A 19,534-nucleotide genomic window follows, 5' to 3' on the forward strand; every position below is an offset into this window, starting at 1 on the left:
ACCCCTGGTATGATCCCAGGAACTTTCAGACACTCCCAGTACGAATCCAGTTTGATCTCAGTCATCCCCAGTATGGCTGCAGTCCCTCTCACATACTCCCAGTATTATTGCAGTCATTCCCAGTAAGATCCCAGCAGGAACCCAGTAGGGGCCCAGCTGCTCCCAGTATGATCCCATTTGCCTCCAGTGTGGTTCCAGTTGCTCCTATTCACCCCTACTGTGCTTCCAGTCACTCCCAGAATGATTCCTGTCACTCCCAGCCACTCCCAGTATATCCCAGTTGTCTCCAGCATGCTCCCTGTCATTACCAGTATGATCCCAGTCTCTCCTAGTACGATCCAAGTTACCCCCAGCATGGTCCCAGTTGCTCCCAGTCGCCCCACTAGAGTTCCACTCCCTCCCAGTATGACTCCAGTAGGATCCCAGTGACACCCCAGATGGTGGCACTCACACCCAGGATGAACCCAGACATGTCCTGGCACTCCCAGTAGAAAGCCATTGGCCCCCAGCAGGGTTCCACTTGCTCCCAGTCACCCCACTATGACTCCAGTAGCTCCCAGTATGATCCCTGGCACTGCCAGTCTCCCCCAGTATATCCCAGTCGACCTCAGCATGCTCCCAGTCACTCCCAGTACACTCCCAGTCAGTCCCAGTATGATCCCAGTCACTCCTGGTCTCTCCCAGTATATCCCAGTTGCCCGCAGTGTGGTCCCACTCACTCCCAGTTGCTCCCAGTAGCTTTCAGCATGATCCCACTTGCTCCAAGTATATCCCAGTTGTGCCAACATAATCCCAGCTGCCCTCAAAATGCTCCCAGTCACTCCCAGTATGACCCAGTCACCTTCACTGTGGGCCCAGTTGCTCCCAGTATGATCCCAGTTGTGCCCAGCATGGTCCCAGTTGCTCCCAGTTCCTCCAGTGGGATCCAAGTAGTTCCCAATTCCCCTAGCATAGAACCAGTTGCTCCCAGTATGATCCTAGTTTGATCCCAGTATGATCCCAGTACAATCACTGTTGCTACCAGTATGATCCCAGTAACTTGCAGACACTTCCAGTATGAATCCAGTTTGATCCCAGTCATCCCCAGTATGGTTGCAGTCCCTCTCACATACTCCCAGGAGTATTGCAGTCACTCCCAGCATGATCCCTGTCAGTCCCAGGGTGATCCCAGTATGAGCCCAGCAGGGGCCCAGCTGCTCCCACTCTGATCCCAGTTGCCCCCAGCATTGGTCCAGTTACTCCCATTCACCCCTACTATGGTTCCAGTCACTCCCAGTATGATCTCTGTTGACCTCAGCATGCTCCCAGTCACTCCTAGTATGCTCCCACTATAATCCCAGTCACCTCCACCATGATCCTACTTGCTCCCAGTATATCCCAGTTGTGCCAGCATAGTCCCAACTGCCCTCAGAATGCTCCCAGTCACTCCCAGTATAACCTCAGTCACCCTCACTGTGGCCCCAGTGGCTCCCAGCATGGGCCAAGCTGCTCCCACTGTGATCCCAGTATGATTCCAGTATTCCCCAGCATGGTACCAGTTGCCCCTAGGATTGACCCAGTTACTCCCTGTAAGATCCCAGCATGAGCCCAGCAGGGGCCCAGCTGCTCCCAGGATGATCCCAGTTGCTCCCAGCATGGTTCCAGTCACTCCCATTCACCCCTCCTATGGTTCCACTCACTCCCAGACACTCCCAGTATATCCCAGTTGCCCCCAACATGCTCCCAGTTGGTCCCAGTATGATCCCTGTTGCCCCAGTTCTGGTCCCGCTGGCTCCAGTCCAGGTCTCGGTGTATCCCGGTGTCCCCCCTGTGCCCCCACCCCGCTCTCCCCCCCTTTTCTCTCCCCACAGAGCTCCTGAGCCGCCGGCGGGCGCAGCCCCTCCCTGTGGCCTCGGGCCCAGCCGGGACCCCCAAACCCTGCCCTGATTTTGGGGAGCTTTGGGAGGGCACCTGCCCTTCAACACGGCACCCAGCACACCCAAAAAGGTGCTGGGACACCCCTAAAACGCCCACAGCCCCCAAGGACCCCCCAAACCAACTCAAATCCCACCCAGGACCCCACCTAACCCCATTGTTGGGGGGACTTTTATGGGCTCTGGTGTTACTGGGAGCCCCCCCAGCTTGGGGAGAGGAGCTCTGGGGTGAGTGGGGGGTTGGAAGAGGGGGATGGGTGGGAAAAGGGGTGTGGAAAGGAGAGAAAAGGGGTGGTGGGACCCCAACACTGAATGGGACAGGAGTGGGACATCCCAAAAGTGGAGGGGGAGGGAGAATGAGGATTGGGGGATGATGGGAAAGGGGTGGGAGAGGTCAGAAGAGTGGGGAAAAGGGGAGGGTGGGACCCCCAAACTGAGCATGAGGGGGTTGGGGATTAGGGGAATGATGTGTAAGGAGTGAGAGAGGGGGGAAAAGTGGGGGTTGGGACCCCAAAACTGATCTGGGAGGGGCTGGGGATTGAGGGGACCATGGAAAAGTGGGAGGAACAGGGAGAGGGGTGGAAAAGGGGGGTGGTCTGGAGGGATGGACTGTCCCATGGGGGTCTTTGGGCACTGGGGGTTAGGAAAGGGGGGTGGTCCCCCTGAGCTCCCAACTTCCTCTGGAGTCCTGGGGGCTGCTGGATCCAATCTCAGCCTTGCATTGTGCCAACAGCTGAAATTTAGAGCAATTCTAGAGGGGGACTGAACCACGTTTGTCCCCCAGGCTTTAATGATGGCATTTAAGGATGTACCTTGACCACCCCTTTAAGGGGGGGTTCAGAACAGGGGGGTCACGGAAAACAGAGGGTCAGGGCACATTTACCCCACTCTTCAAAGGTCTCTTTGCCTCTTAGTGCCCCAGGGAAGCCAAAACCAGATCAGTCCAGTCTGGGCTCTCGGCTGTTCCCCACACCAACTCTGCCCCAAACACATTCCCAAGGGCAGGGGATTCCATCACCCTTTTTGGGCACTGCCACTTCCCAGGGACAGGGAAACTCCCTCAGCACAATCTCCCACCACTTATTCCACTGCCCACAAACTGGCAGCACCTTTACAAAGCAATCCCTGCAGCAGCTCACCCAATAACACTCTTGATCAAGACAAACCCTGACCAGCTCAGAAAAGCTCGTAGGCCTCGCGGAGAGGCTCTGGCTACAAAAACACACTTCAAACACAGCAAGAACACCACAAAGCAAGCACAGCAGAAACTTTAAATTTCTCACCCCATGAGCCGCCTGAAAGGGGAAGGGAAGGCAGGATCAGCCCCTTGGCCCATCCAGCAGTTTCGATGCAAATCTTCAGGGTTCTTCTTTGGGGAGACCATCCTGACCGTCATTTTATCTGGGAACTGGAGTCTTCTCTTTCTCATCAGATGTGCCAGTCCTTCTTCTTCTTCAGTGTTTGAACTCTATTCCAGCACCAGGTCTCTGCTAAACAGGGGTCACCAGGAACGTTGGTCACCTGGTCTGTGCCCAACGGGGGTCCCTGTGGATCATCCAACGCGGGTCCTCCCATGGCTGATGGAGTTGGAGCAGCGGCCGAAGCTCTTCCCGCAGTCGGGGCACTCGGGGCTTCTCTTACCGGTGGCTCCGTTGGTGTTTGGTCAAGGCAGCCCTCCGGATGAAGCTCTTCCCACACCCCCCACACTTGTAGGGCCTCTCTGTCAGAGACTGGAACTGTTAATGATTTATGCATTCTGGGAGACTTCTGCAGGCTTTTGACTTTCTGGTGGGCAACTGGGCCCATCCCCCCCCTCCTCCAGTGCAGAAGATGTCAAGACCCGAAAAGGCGGGAAGAGCTGAGTTTGCCACGCCCTCCTCGTGGACTCCGCGCCAAAAAAGGGGGACGCCAACCTATGGGGACGGCTCCCCACCCTGGGGGAGGTGCTAAGTATATGAATTTTGACTGGTGACTTTGGGGGTTTGGCGGGGTTTTTGCTTTTCCTTCTCCCCCCACCACCTGGGGATCAAGACATCGCTGGATCCAGTGGGCGGTGATTATCTCATCTTCTTTTTTTTCTTGCTCTCCCTTACTCTCACCCTGTCTTTCTCTCCCCTATGCATTTTTCTCCTCCCTAGAAAGGTTACAGCACCCAAAAATGTTAACTTACCTACTGATTCAAAATTGTTAAAATAAATCTTATCCATATATGTTTTCATACACCGATTATTTAGTGTCGTTTCGCTGTAATCCACCCCAAAGGAATTTTTGATGGAACCTGAGTTACCCCCCTCTCCCCTTTTCCTGGGACGGGTCGTAACACTGGCCAATGGGGCTGATGATGCCTGAGACCAAATCTTCCTTCCTGGGGCATTTCAAAAGAGCCAGCCATACTGAAATCAGGAGCTTTTCTACATGTGCTTGATGAGCTCAGCTGCCTCAACATCTGTAAGTTTTCTTTTTTCAGACCCCATTGACGATGTGCATGGTGACCTCCTGGGATCCCATGGCAAAATGAACCTTCTTTGCCCCTGCGAGTGTAGCATCTTCCCCTTGCACTCCCTTCCTGGAGCAGTAGGTGCTGGCACAGCAGCCCTTCATCTCCAAGGAGTCCCCAGGGTTGTGAGGGGGGATGAAGCTAGGTGGACAGCACATCGCAGTCAGAGGCCATGGAACAGGTTGGACATGAGCTTGGGGAGACCAAGTGAAGTTCATCCCATATTAAAAGCCTCTATGGCCCATGAGGAGACAGCGAATCTCCCTCTGGAGAGCCTAGGTCAGGAATATACCCGCATCCATCATCGTAACGTCTCTGCATCTTGTTTGCAGACAAACCTCCTGTTAAAACTGCCAGAGCTTCCAAGCTGACTGCAGGCAGCAGTTGTAGAGCCCACGGCACCAGCTCCTAGGTCAGCAAGGAGTGCCTTTCAGATGCTGTCTCTCTCCCTTGTAGATCTCTTTGTGCTGCCCCAGTCTTTCTGATCTGCCTCATCCTTGACTTCTCCACCCTGCTCCCTGCCATTGCTTGAGAAGGAGTTATCTGCAATGCCTTTGGGCACCGGGAGCCCAGAGACTGAAGTTTTCCAGCAAGAGCCCCAGGCCTGTACAGCAGCTGTAAATTTCCCTTGTCAGAGCACTCTCATCTTTCAGCCCAGTGTTTATTTAGCCTCATTGTCTCTGTTGTACAATGTGGCTGCTTCAGAGAGCCCCTGTGGTCCTTCCACCTCTCTCTGCCTGGCCTGGCTGTCCTCAGGGCATCTTGCCAAGCTCTCATGTGGTGCTGCTGACCCCTGGGCTGGTGTCATATATCTTTTCTAGAAGATGATTTTTTTCAGCCAACGCCCTGTGGAGGACAGCAAAGCTGCAGAGATGAGCCCACATGTCAGGAGAGAGCCTGGCTGTCCCAAGAGCTGGTGCTGATGGGGGCCAAAAGTGCCCCTGGTCTCACCCCATCCCAGTCAGCAGTGGGCTATCAGGATTGAACTGTGAAGTTTGTTAACTCCTCGGCAGCATGCCTGTGGGGTGGGGAAGACAGGGCAGGGGAGCGGCTGGATGGTGAGAGAAGGGCTTCCAGGTGTTCTGGATGAGATGTAGCAAAGCCATGGGGGCCATGTGCTGCTGCAGCCCAGCCTTCCTGGGTGCACTTCAGGAAAAGTGTTCTAAGAAAGCCCTTCCCTCAAAGCAATGGCCTTGGGTTTTCTGGCTGCTTTTCCCAGAGGAAGCAGCATGTCAGCAAAGGAATCAAAGCTCAGGGGATTTCCAGTGAGAAGGACACTGGGAGGAGTTGGGTATGTATTCTTCCATCCCATAAAATGAGAAAAAATGGGCCGGAGTGAGAGGTGAGGGATTTCCAAAGTCTGCTCATCTCTGATGTCTCCCCTCCCTGGCATGGAGGGATCCAGTGCCTCCGGTGCAGACCCGAAAGCTGTGCTGCACATCCTGAAGGTGATTGTCCTGCTTCTGGTCAGGACAGTGTTAATTTGGGCAGTATCCAGGAGGGGGCACAGCCAGGACATAGAGGTTATTCCTCATTTTGTCAAGGATAGGGGAAGGGGTCTCTTCCAGGTTGTGTGCGTGGTGGCAAAGTTGGGCACCAACTGGTGAGCAATCACGTGCGAGTCATTTGCCTCCCTTGTACACTCTGTTATTAGGATTGTTTCTGTTACTGTTCTGTTGCTGCACTGTTTTCTTATTTCATTGCCGTTTCCAGTAAGTTGTTCTTATCTCAGCCTGCGATCTTTACCTTTTGTGCCTCCAATTGTCCCGTCCAGCCTGCCTCAGGATGGAGGGGGAGTGGGAAGGAAAGGAGGAGTGGGAAGTGAGCGAGTGGCGCACGATTTGCATGGTTTCAGTGAGAACACTAAATTATGGAACACCCGTCTTAAACACATCATCGTGGCTGGGCTTCTCGAACGAAGATTTCAGAAGGCTCTATCCACATTTGTTACAAGCACGCTGGTGGCTTAGGAGGCCAATGCGAGATAGACATATCCGATTGCAAAAGGCACAGCAGAAAGACTCCCTAGGTGGTATATTCTGCAAGACATGATTCTTTCTGCCTTGTCTTTTCTCCTCGAGAGTGATTCTGCGTTCGTTCTCAAAGGAAACAGCAGCGTTAGAGATGGTGTGTCTCCAGGCCTCCCGATTTGAGGCCAGAGTAGACCAGTTCTGTTGATTGATATGGCCGAGGCTGAGATGTTTGTAGCTATAATTGTCTACAACGTGGAATAAATAATTCTGATTACAGTATTTTAGTATTTCTTATTTTATTATTTTAATAATATTTCTTATAACATTACTACCTATTGCTGAATATATATAACATGTAATAATGTATTATAAAGTATTACTTCTCTCTATATTTCTATATTATATTTCTATATTACTTCTGTATTATATTTCTATATATATTTCTATATTTCTATATATATTTCTATATATATATTCTATATTTCTACATATATTTCTATATTTCTATATTATATTTCTGTATATATTTCTATATTTCTATATATATTTCTAGATATATATTCTATATTTCTATATATATTTCTCTCTATATATATTCTATATTTCTATATATATTTCTATATTTCTAATGATATTTCTGTATTATTGTAACTATCATCTTAGATAAATCATTCACTCAGGTCTGAGAAGGCGTATCGAAAACAAGGATGCCTTGGCTAATAAACGCAGTGCTAGTCTTCCGTTCTGCTTGAGCCAGGGCCATAATCCAACGCCATCATTGCCAGAGTGCCCTGAATGCTTGTCTGACGTGAATCTCTGGGGCGTGGAAACCCTCCTCTTCTTCTCTGAAGGGCGGTAGTCTGTGTGCTGCCCAAACTGGCTGTGGCAATCACAGCCCCGCCATGTTGATCTTCTCTGCTCTCTCTGCCTCTGTCGGGTTTGCTCCCGAGCAGCCCGGAGCATGAGAGCCTGCTTGGAGCTGGCTTTGGAGGGCCCTGGCACTGCAGTATTCACTAAGACTTGGTCACAACGTGGAGGACTTGTTCTCTCCCTCTTTCTCTTCCGCAGTGAGCGGTCACAGTCTGTGTACTGCACAAACCGGCTGCCAAGGTTGTAAGTTCCCCGCACAGATCTGCTTGGCTCCCTCTGCCTCAGCAAGGTTTGCTCCTGAGCAGCCCTGGGAGCGGGAGCCCACCGGCAGATCCTCTTGGAAGGCCTTGCAGCTGTGCTATCCCTAGGACCACGGTCACGACTTGGAGGACCAGTTCTTCTCTCTGAAGCGTCCTCATAGTCTGTGGTGTCCCCAGAGCAGCTGCGGAGATCCCTGCCCCACAGAGGGAATCTGCTCCGGGACCGCTCCCTGCCAGTGTCCTTCATGCCCTGCAAAGAGAGCTGTGGAGAGTTCCTGCCCTTTTCTCCTGAGAGGATCAGAGCAGTGGGGAACCCCTACAAGTTCTGGGACAGGACAGTTTGGGGCCTCCAAAAGGCTCTTTTGGAGGGCTACTAAGACCAAAAGGCCAGAGGCGCACAAAAGGGATGGATCCAGGTGGGATGCTTTGAGAGGGAGCAGCGTTGTGGCTGTGAAGAAAGGTGCGGTGTGTGAGGGGCAAAAGAGAAATGCTGAGATCCCAGAAAGAAATCCACTATTCCTCTGATGCCCTGACCCATGACCCCAAAGTTACCTTAGTCCTACCAGTCAGAGCCTGTGGTCCAACAGAGCCCGCCTGCTTGCTGCTGGCCACACACTGACTGAGGAAGGAAGGGGCATGTGATGGTGCCAGTGAGGAAGAAGCCCTTTCTCCAATTCTCAGATCAGAGCATCTGAAGAAAAACAAAAGAGTGATCTCAGTTTAGAGCTGTTGTTGCAGTCTCCTCTGGGGTTCAGTCATTTTCTCAGAGAGGCTTCTATGACAGAGAGAAGACTTAACCAAGGACACTAATGGGAAACTCAGCTAGGGTCTTCCCACCAAGTTTGCCTCTGTCCCAACAAAAACCTCATCTCTATACCTCCCACAGCCTCCATTTCCTAAATTCACAGACTTGTTTGGGTTGCAAGGGACCTTTAACTTTATCTTGTTCCACCCCGCTGTGGTGGGCAGGAACACCCTCCACTATTCCAAGGTTTCTCCAAGCCCTGTCCAACCTGGCCTTGAACACTTCCAGGGATGGGGCCCCCACAGATGCTGTGGCAACCTGTGCCAGTGTCTCAGCACCCTTACAGCAAAGAATTCCTTCCCAATATCTAATGTAAACCTGCCCTCTGTTAGCTGAAAACTGATAGCCTTCATCCTGTCACTACATTCCCTGACAAATGGTGCCTCCCCATCTTTCCTGGACGTCCTCTTTAAGTCCTCTTATCTACAAGAGTCAACATCAGAGACCAGGCAAGTAGCAGATTCCATCCGGGCCGCAGCCTGAAGCCCAGTAAAGGACAGACACGGAGTAGTTCAGATTTGACAGCACTGAATGATGCAGGTAGTAATTTCATTTGATGAGAAAAACACTCCGGAAGGTGAGAAGCACAACTGCAAATGAGGCAAAGGAAATGTATTCTGAACATATTTGAATCCTGGTTATTACCTGGCATAGAACAGCAGGTAGGCTTGCTGCCCGAGAACTGTGTCAATGGAACACAGCTGCACAGATTCATCGTCCATCCGGTACCACAATCCATTGCTGGCCTGTAAAAAAAAGGCAAGGATCTCTCCATGGTTTCTCTCCAAAAACACAGGTAGGAAACTGCCAAACCGAGAGCATGTCAAAACAAATGCAGTCCAGCCACTAAGGAGGCCTTCTGCCCCAAAACTTTGGCTGTCAGTAACACTGACGGGAAAGTTTATCTTCCCCAGCACACATTTTTCCCCATTGGGAAGGAAGTTGCTCTTTTACCTTTGTGTAGCAGAAATAGTGTCCTCCATGACAGCTGACACCACTGTGCACCAGGACAGCATATAAGGAGTAGAGGAGTGCTTCTCCATCTGCCTGAGACATGTATGGGCGAAGATCCAAGTACTCCGGATACTCTACAACCTATGGAGAGACCAAGAGGGCTCAGAAATGACCCTGGTCTGTGACATGAAATAGCCTACCAAGTGCAGGGGCCAGTCCAGGGGTATCAATACATCTCTGGGGCTCATGAGCACTTGGTTTTCCATAAAGCAACATAACATCGTTTGGGTGGCAGGAAACCCTTCTCAGTCAAAGCAGCCCTATCAGAGCACAGTGCTTGCCTGTCTTCCCACAGGAACTTTCCACTCCCCAGAAGGGACCCCAAAAAACCCAACACAAGCAGCTTGTGACAAGCATACTGCTTTAGGAAATCTGCTTCTTGAAGAGAAAGCTGCACACCAATAGTGTACACACCTTGCTGATCTTGCCACCAGTGAAGCAGTCAAACCTCTTCAGACACACAGTGAGAACCTTGGGTGCACAGTGGACAGTGAACCTCTTAGTGGCGGCAACATTCTTCTCACACCTTGAAACCAAGCACAGAGCACAGCGCTGAAATGCACCCTGTCTTCCACCAAGGCAGTCAGACAACCTTTCTTGTCTCGTGCATCCTTATGCTATTTTAAGGCAATTCGGTGCCATATTTAAAACAAACAAACAAACAAACAAACAAACAAACAAAGAAAAAACCCCAACCCCCCTCCCCCAAAAAACCAGACAAACAAAACTGTGTCTCATCAGTGTGCAGTAAACTTCCAGGAGAAGATGACTTCTGCTCAATGACTTGTAGCCCCCTCACACAGAGTCTCGTGTTAATATGTTGTTAGTAATCATCTTACTTGCTACATTTAAAGCAGTTTTCCCCATCCAGGTGCTCCGGTGTTACAAAGTCCTCCAGAGCTGCAGTGAGGGATGAGGCTGCCTGGAGAATTGAGAAATCGGTGCACTGAGCTACAGCAAATGCCCTGGCCCAAACATTTTCCAGGAGCTGACAAGAAAACCCCTGTAGCTGATGCTGAGGAGACCCGCCATGAATCTGCAAGCTGTATCCAGAAGGAGCCAGAAAGAGAGTGTGGTGCTGAACATTTCCCCTGTCCCAGAGGTTCTCAGGGGCAATCAAGAGCTCCCTCTCTCTATCACCTGCCATTGAGCTACTGATGTTATGTAGGGTCATCAGTAGTGAAAACAATCCAACCCCTCAGCCTGGAAGCCAGACAGGTGTTGAAGGAGGGCAAAGGAAAGAAGGATGAGGCTATGTCAAGGGTGCAGAGCGCATAATGGGTGCTTGTCCAGCTTCAAGCCAGCACCTACAGAGAGACCAGTGCCATGGCCTCTGCAGGAGGACAACATCCCTTCCCCTTCCCATCCACGACCAAGACCTCTTGTGCTCACAGTATATGCTTTCAGGACAAATGTGTGGACTCTGAAAAGCCTTGCCATGTCTTGAAGCACAACTGCAAAACCTCTTACTTTGATATCCAAGGGGACATCCAGGAAGGCCTCATAGGAATCAGAAATGGCTTTGCAGCTGAAGCAGATGACTGGAAGGAAAAATCAAAATGCCGAGCAATGGTGAGCTGAACGATGGTACTGCTTTGTGCTCATTGTACCTGTCCTGCTAGTCCCAGGGCCAGCTGTTGGGCACAGGCAGACAGAAGGGCACAGGCAGTGCCAAGGAGAGCAGTAGTTGTAGAAACATACCTCTGGATCTCAGAAAGCCTCCAAATATTTGATGGACAATGGTAGTAGATTGAGATGATATGTCCAAGCTGGAAACAAGTCGTAAGACAGAGCATTACTTCCTCCAAGCCCCGGCTGTAGGTTTTCCTTGATGAGGCCACATCAAGGAGTCCAAAGGGCTCAGAACTTTGTAAAGGTAACTTGCTTGTGCTTACTCGTTGCTTGCACTCAGACAAGCTCTCTGCATGGCATTGACAGTACAGCATAAGAAGTCATGGGCATCTTCCTCCCTGCCAAGCTGAAAATGTTCTCCTATGACTAAGAAACAGGAAGTTAGTAGTTGTCTCCTACAGGAAGGGAAGAAAACCTGTCAAAGAACCTGAAATCACATACATCTGAAAGCCCTGAGAACAGCCAAAGGCAGGATGGCACTGACTGAACGCAGGACCTTGTTAACATGCGCTTCCATGATGCACATCATGCAGAAGCCTTGTTGGCGACCTGAGGAGGGAGGGAGAGAAGGTCCTCTGGTTAGCAAAATATCCCTAGTGATGGAATACTCCTCTTCTTCCACTCCCACTCCAGTGCAATATGCCACTCCTCCCAGTGTTTCAACAAGCACGGGACGTTTTAGTGCATAGAAAATGTTCTTCAGAGGAATGCTAAACTGAGGTTTTAACTTGCAGGAATAGAGACCCAGAGCTAGAAAGATGTGCCTTCATGAAGAATAAGACAGCTGGACAGGACAGGTGGCTCCTGAGTGTACAAAGAACACAGGTTCTGGGGCTGACAAAGGGCTGCTTTTCTCCTAAATCAAATTTCAGGTTCTGGGAATCCTTGGGATTTGATGAACAGATTCACAGGGAGATGTCCCTAAGAGTACTCACAGGCCTGGCTGTGCTCCCGGGAGAGCAGATAGTTGGCCAGCGGCGGGGTGTATGTCAGGCATTGCAGGACAGCATTAAGGAAGCATGTGTTGCCCACATTGAGGAGTCCTGCTCCAGCACTCTGTCTTTGCTGCCAGACCATGCAAATCTTCTCCGGGGGAAAGAGGATCCTTTGTGGCGGAGTCATTCCCTCGGCAATGACTGCAGGGAAATTCCATTTGAAAAGAGATGAAATGAGGCACAAAGGCATATTTAAACAGTGAGGTCTCTACAGGAGCACTCAGGACCATCTGCTTCAACTGCCAACCCAACAACATCAGGGGAAGCTTAAACAGTGCCATTTAAATTTACTGTTTTGGAAAAATCCATTCCCCTGTTTACGTTGCTGAGAGTCCAACAAACCCACAATCTGGTTTCTGGGCCGCAGGCTACCTTCCTTTCTCAGTAGAGTTCTAGACTGGATTATCAGTGAAGCCATCCCTTTTCCTGATTGTAACTTGTTGAAAACAAGGAAATACTGAGCACGGAAGGTAACCCAAAGGATGGCAGACCTCTCTACGAGCAATGGCAGCTTTCAAAGTCTTGTACCTAGTGTCAGAGGAGCGACAAAAGGTGTTTTCCTGGGTCTAATTGTAAACACGGGGGTCAGTTTGACTGCTCTCAGGAAACATCCCAGAGATCACTGTAGGTTGTGAGCACATCATTCTGGGATTTGACCACCAGCCATGTCAGTTGTCTGTGGCAGTTCACAAAGTCCAAACCTGCTGGTGAAGCTATTACTCACAGGAGTCGTTCCCTGCTGTGGCCATTGCCTCTCTCAGGAAGAGAGTGCAATGCTTTAGATGACCAAGGATGTCTTTCTCTCCAGAAAGAGAACAGCACCAATCCCGTCACCTAGTTGCAAAGAAATTACTGTAGCTCACCGAAAGTATCAAAACTCTAAATAAACGCAGAACGGCATCCCCCACCAAGTCTTTCAGTGGTGCTCGTAACTGCTGCTGAGCTGCAGCTCACGCCCTTATGATCAGGCGCGGGGCACCAACTCACAGCGGGTTCAAAGGCCCTTTTGAAATGCTCCAATGGACGTTACCTTCTCTGAAGAGGCCCTACTGCTCTCCTGACACTGCTTCAGCAACAGAGCCCTCTGGCTTTCCCACCTCCTAGGAGTGACCGTCTTTCAGCCACTACTTTAACTGCTGCCTTTGCTGCTCTCCTTTTTCTGCCTCCCTCCCTCCCACAGCAATCAAGGTGGGCTGAGCCCATCCCCTCAGACTACAGTCACCTCCCTGCTTCCCTATCCTAGGCTATGGAAAAAAAAACAAGAATCAGCAAACTGGAATTCTAGCCTAGGTCATACCTGGCCAGCCTATAAAAGTTGTAACAGCTCAGCCTACAGCTAGGAAGGTATAAATCAGCCTATACTTTTATCCCATATACCCTGCTCTATGATCTGGGCCAAAAGTCAAAGCATTACCTTTGAAAGAGGATCAAAGTTGAGGAGAAATGGTCAGTAAACAATAAACCATCCAAAAAAGGCAGGCACACAAGTAGCAAAGGAAGGAGCTGAGTTATCCCGAAGGCCAACTCTGTCCAACTGATTTTCGTTGGCGCGCTCCTCAGGATACCAGATGGGTGTCACATCTCTGCCCCTTTGTGACATGGGGTCACATGGAACCCCATGGAACCCCATGGAACCACATGGTTCTTGGGCACAGGAACCCACATGGCACGTCCGCCAGGTGGAAGCCACTGGACCTCCCCCCGTGCTGGTGGCAAAGGGCTCGTCATCCTCTGACAGAGCTCCCACACCTTCCCTGAGCCACACGGCCTGAGGAGTAAAAGCCTGCTCAGGGCTGTAACTGAGCCAGGTCACAGCTTTTCTGGCCCCCAAGACGCTGAGGGTTTCACTGCCACTCCTATCAGTGAGACTCTTAGCAAAGCACCTGGACTCTTATGGGTTCATTTCCAATTAATTTCATCTGCCCCCAGGGTACAACCATGGGCTGACCCTGAACTGGGACTGCCAAAGGAACCCTTCAGAGGCTGCGCTGGGAGGACCTTGGCTGGCTGCTGGCCCCTGCCCAGCTGCTGTCTTGTCCTCAAGCTCTGAAAACCTTCCTGGATGGCTTTTTAGCAGCTTCACATTTACTCCTGCCGCTAGGGTTGGTTAGGTTTTGATCAGCCGCAGCTTTAGCCAGACTCCCACTCTGGATGGTGAGGGCACGCGCGTGTTAGGCGGAGCTATCCCCTGCACGTCCGGCGCCGAAATAAACAAATACCGGCTTAATAGCACCTGTGGCTGTTGAGTTTTACTACTGTTGCCTTTTCCTGGCATCAATGGCTAGAGACAGTTCTGTCCCTGCTGCACTTGGCCTATGTTGTTTTGGGCTTGTTGGAAATCATAAAACTTTTCTAATTTTTTTAGTGTTCCTAATTAACTTTTGGATTAGTTGTTTTTAACACACATCATAGGCGGTGCGTTCAGCCTTAAATCAACTTTAGCCAGCATGGAGTAAAAATTGTCATAAGCTCCTTTGGGAGAACACAGCCTGGGAAAAGTACTAAAACTGTAAGTTTTGTTGAAGTTAACCCTGTTATGCTTCAGTGGAGAAAGCCTGTCAGAGAAAGATGTCCTGTTGAAGGAGGAGATCTGGAACACAAGATTTATGGACTACAAGGACCTTCTGCAGAAACCAGCAGCTAAAGAAGAAGACTAACAAAGGCTCAGCATTTGTGTCAGAAAATCCCTAGGGGAGGGAAAATATACAAAAAAGATTAAAGATATGAAGTTATTACAGTAGAAAGGGAGAAATTAATAACCAATCCCACATAGAATACTAATTAATGAAAGGGAGTGAGTGATGTAATTTGGAAGCAATGAACATTAATTCCTTTGTTTGCCAAATCTGTATAAATAGGTGAAAAGCGATGTCTTGCTGTCAGTACGGAGGCAGGATTTTTGTCAGCCACATGCACCCGCAGGGCTGCAAATAAAAGTAATCCCTTGCTTTCTAACACTAAAAAGCCAATTTGTTAGAGGGTCCTATTTATCCCGACAGTTTCAGAGGTGTTTAGCAACAGGCAGTCCTCTGGACACCTGGTGTAACCTCTGCTCAGCAGGCAGATAGTGTTTCTCATGCGCCAAGGATGCAGCTGGTTGTTATTTAACAACACTTGACCTGGCTGGTTTGGCCCCTGCCTGGAATGGGGCATCAAGTTTTACTCAGTTCTTCTCAGGACAGGTGGTTTCACTCCTGCCCAGCTCAGCACAGTTCATATGGCTCCTGCTCCACTCCGAGGTGTTTCTTCTTTTAGACTTGGGGCATCCAGCTCGGGCATGACTTTGCTTGGATGGCTTTTTTCATCACGTCTTGCAGCAGCTGGTTTTATCCCTGTCATCCTTGGGGAGGCTCCTTGTATCCCTTACCCAGACAAAGGATCTGCATTTACTCCTGCATTGCACCTCTCAGGTGACCTTTTTATGCCCCTGCCCTAACCTGATGTCCAGGTCCTGTATTACCGTCCTCCCAGCAGCACTTCAGGAGCTCTCTGATGAAGACAATCAACAATGGCACTCGTGAACAGTGCCTCTGCTCCTGCCTCCTGCTCAGATGGGGGCATTTTAGGACATAAACAGCTGTGCTCTGTGACCAAGCTGGTCCTACATGAGTCCCCTTTGCCCTCATCGTCAGTCCCTGAAGGTCCAGTGCGCCAGGAAGACCCCTTCTCCCCCTCCCTATCAGCCTTCCCATTTCCAGGCCCCAGGCCGACTCCTTTGCTCCTCACAGGCCTTGCAGGTCACAGGCACCTGCCTGCCAGGCTGGGATGGCCTCACAGCAGCACAGGGCAGCACAGCAGCACACAGAGCCCCATCTTAATACCAAACAGACTCTTCTCCCCTGAAAGGGCCACTCCTGTTCTGTTAACATGTTTCAAGTTTTAAGATTGTTATATTGACATGACAAACCAAGGATTAGGATGTGCCCTGACCTGCAGAGTGATCAGGTCCAGGTGATCAGGCATCCTAAGCTGAGCTGTGCTGTACAATTCGGTGCTAAAGGGCTTACAAAATCTTGCTATGCTGGTGCTGCTTATAGAAATCTTGTGCTACTCAAATCATGGTATTCTGGGCTATAGTGGTCATACCATGATGTTAAAAAAAATGAAGCTTTAATTGTAACTATGTGTCATGGTTTGAGATAGCCCCAAAAAATCCAATTCCCTAGCTCCATCCCCCTCCCACATCTCAACCTAATGTGAGATGGGCTTTTCCAGACAAAACACACCAGACTCAAAGTGGGGGAAAGGGAATATATTACAATGACTGTACGAATAAATATAACATCACATTATACACATGATCACAACTATCTCTACCATGACATATAGTATTTACAATGGACCAGATCTCTTCTCCCCTCCAAATAAAAGTCCAGGAGGGAAAGAAGGACAGATCCCTTCCAGTCCTTAAGCAGCAGCATCTTCTGAGGCAGCAGGTTCTGTCTGTCTTCTCCACATGCAGCAGCTGATAGCTGGCTTTCTGCCAGCACTCACATGGGAGGTATCCAAACTCTCCCTCGGCCCCCTTGACACAGGCAAAGGGGTCTTCCGTGGGCTTCGTAACCCCAGACAAGGTCGTTTCACCACGTCATATCACGAAGACACAGGGGGTCTTTGTGACGGTCTGGTATCCCAGGAGACTCAACTCCTTGCTTGCAGGGCCCTCTGTGCCCTGTCTCTCAGGCTGCCACCGTGGTAGCAGTGCGAGGGGGGGGGGAGCCAAGGTCAACTCCCCCTGCATTCCATCTGGCCGTCCCGGTCCAGCTCCGGGACTCTCTGAGCTTCTCAGCTCCTCTCTCTCTCCGGTGCTGCATGTCTAAAACTCTTCTCCTAAATAGGAGTCCATGTACCTCTTTTCCAAGAGGGATCTCAAAGGAGTTTTGGGGGGCTGGTACAGTCTTACCCCAAACTCTGTCTCTCAGCTGCTGGCTCTCTTTCTCCTGGCTCTGTCTTCCAGGAGTCTTCTCTCTGGTGCTGCATGTTGCTTCTGCTGCTCCTTCAGTTCAGGTCCTTATCTCTGGCTCTCTGCCACCGTTTCTCTGGTCAGTCCCGGCTGCTGCTCTGTGCCCATGGAGAAAAAAACATCTCCCAGCATAACTACAGGCACCTAGCCCAGCTTTGTGCTGTTCCAGGTTCCTGCAGCCCCCCAGCCAGGGCTGGGAGGCCCCAGAGGGCCCAAGGGGCTTAGAGCCCCTTCCTCGTGGCTCTACAACATGGCCACCTCTCCTACAACAACCAAAAACTACAACTCATCTCTTCCGGTCTGGTTGTGATATGTTTACATTTTTGCAGGAGCGCCCATTGGGCAGAACTTCGAAACTTCCAAGGGTTTCCACCCCTTGGGGTCTACCACTTCTCTTAGCCTCTGGGGGAAAACAAAGTCCAAACCACTACACTACCACAATTGTATGAAATTAAAGGGTTACCCAAAGATATACAACTAGAGATTCAACAGTGTAATAGTTATGAGGAGTATATCCAATTACTGAATTCGCTGTATTATTTTTCATTAAGAGGCTTTGGTATAGAGTATTGCTTTGCATGCAAAGAACCAGGTTGCTTGGCCTTGATTGCTTTTAGATGTAAGACTTGTGGAAGCAATTGGTGGCTTGGGCAAATTAATTTGTTTGGTATTTGGTGCAGAAAGTGTTCTTTTACATTATCATTACAGTCATACACACGTGAATTAGAGCAAACAACAGGTTTACCAATAGCTGAAGCATTACAATTATTTGAAGCTGAAGAACAAGGGATATTAGCTGGTTTGCGCTGGGACACTAATTATATTATAAAAAGACTGAGTATAATCAAAGGTACAAAAATAATAGCAAGCAGGTGTAAGAAGAACACACCTTTGACAACAATATACCCTGGTGGTCCCTTTGAAGGCGATCCACAACAATATCTAGATTATTGTATAGAGGCACATGGTCAAAGATGATGATTTCTTTATGGTTTTGGATTTTGAAAATAATTCTGATAACACAAGGACATCCCAGTATCCCTGTTGGGCCCAGAGAAAACATTTGGGTAACATTTGCCAACCAAACAGGTCAATTGGACTTCTGTCTAAGTTTAGCCTCAGCGTCAGATCCTTTTCAAACGTGTCTGATTGGCATTCCTTACCTTGATACAAATGATTTTGCAGGATGGGTTAGCTCTAATCATAACAAAACCAAGGTGGAATTAGCCTGCAATGTAACAAAAGAATGCACAAACGGCACCAAAGGCATGACATCTCTTTTGTTAGTGACTAGTCTAAACAGGACCATGACAGATAGCCCCAGTGAGTTACAATTATTTGGAGCTGTGTATGGAAATGACTCTTGCTTTAGACTCAATATGAATAAGGAATAGACCTTTCTACAATGGCAACAAACAATTGGGAATGTATCCACTACGAACATAACAGCACAGAACCCTCCATACGAGAATGTAACCTGGTGCCAAGGTTGTGTCAAAAATGTGTCAGTCAGTGTGACAAAGCCAAAATATTTACCACCTGGTTATTTCTTAATTTGTGGTAATAGAGCATGGTCTGGCATTCCTAAATACCCCATTGGTGGACCATGTTACTTGGGAAAATTGACTATGTTTACACCCACTATGAGACAAATAACGCAGTTGAAAAGGAGAAATATTTGGAACAAACGTGACACTGAATTTGATAAGTATTGTAAATCAGTAGAAAACCAACCCATTAAATTTTGGTCACCTACGGCAAACTTCTTTGCATCCCTGTTTGCCCCCGTTGGAGCAAAAAAGAGTCTGGTTCTTGTCCAAAGAACAGTTTGTTGGGCAAGGAATCAAATGAATAGAACCTCGAAAATTCTAGGGGAATTGGCTCATGACTTTGATGAAATAAGACATGCTGTTTTACAGAACAGAGCAGCTATAGATTTTCTATTGCTGGCTCAGGGGCATGGATGTGAGGAATTTGAAGGCATGTGTTGTATGAATCTTTCTGATCACTCTCAGTCCATCTACCAAAACCTAAAAGAAATGCAAAGTCATTTGAATGACTTTAAAATCCAAAAGGATCCTATTAGGGAATGGTTAGCAAAGTTAGGTTTAGGACCATGGCTCGCTGAGATCACTAAACAAGCTATTTCACTTTTGCTGATACTGTTGGCTGCTTTATGCGTCGTTCCTTGTGTTTTTAAGTGTATACAGAACATGTTAACGAAGGCAATGAATGACGTATTTTTAACACTGTCTAAAGAAAACGGGGGAAGTGTGGAAAGTATTGCTGAAACATGGTTGATAGGGGACATGAGAGAGATGCTATAGCTCTGGTCCCACGGTAAGAGAAAACTATCAGAAGGTCACTGTGTTTGAGAAACTGGGTACGTGACAGAAGAATAGTGTATAGCGGATGGGAAAGCAGAGCAAATAGCAAACAAGTAACCATAAGAAGGCTAAAGAAACAGCATTTGCGTAAATATAACTTAGGTAATTAGGAGCCAATGATGAGCTTAGCTTTTGTAATATGTATGAAGCTAATTTGTAACCTTTATAAGCACAGAGCACGAAGCAATGAAGTTGGATAAGTTATTGATCAATTCTGTGGTCTAA

The 19,534-nt window shown here is 49.1% G+C and overlaps 2 protein-coding genes and 2 long non-coding RNA genes across 5 annotated transcripts in view; 2 read left to right on the plus strand and 2 right to left on the minus strand.

The window, feature by feature from the left end:
• LOC135404808 (zinc finger protein 74-like) overlaps positions 1-19,534 on the minus strand; it is a 190,224-nt gene that overhangs the window by 112,293 nt on the left and 58,397 nt on the right. The gene's annotated exons all lie outside the window — the stretch shown is intronic.
• LOC135404518 (uncharacterized) overlaps positions 1-19,534 on the plus strand; it is a 177,061-nt gene that overhangs the window by 106,459 nt on the left and 51,068 nt on the right. The window lies entirely within an intron of this gene.
• The window catches only part of LOC135404453 (class II histocompatibility antigen, B-L beta chain-like), a 77,648-nt gene that overhangs the window by 35,984 nt on the left and 22,130 nt on the right, over positions 1-19,534 (plus strand).
• LOC135404499 (uncharacterized) lies at positions 11,230-12,008 on the minus strand. The gene is made up of 3 exons (XR_010425687.1): positions 11,900-12,008; positions 11,406-11,513; positions 11,230-11,330 (listed from the first exon to the last, which is right to left on the minus strand). It is a non-coding gene; the product is annotated as an uncharacterized LOC135404499 (long non-coding RNA).

Source organism: Pseudopipra pipra, chromosome W (assembly GCF_036250125.1).
Source record: "Pseudopipra pipra isolate bDixPip1 chromosome W, bDixPip1.hap1, whole genome shotgun sequence".
NCBI classification, from domain to species: domain Eukaryota; kingdom Metazoa; phylum Chordata; class Aves; order Passeriformes; family Pipridae; genus Pseudopipra; species Pseudopipra pipra.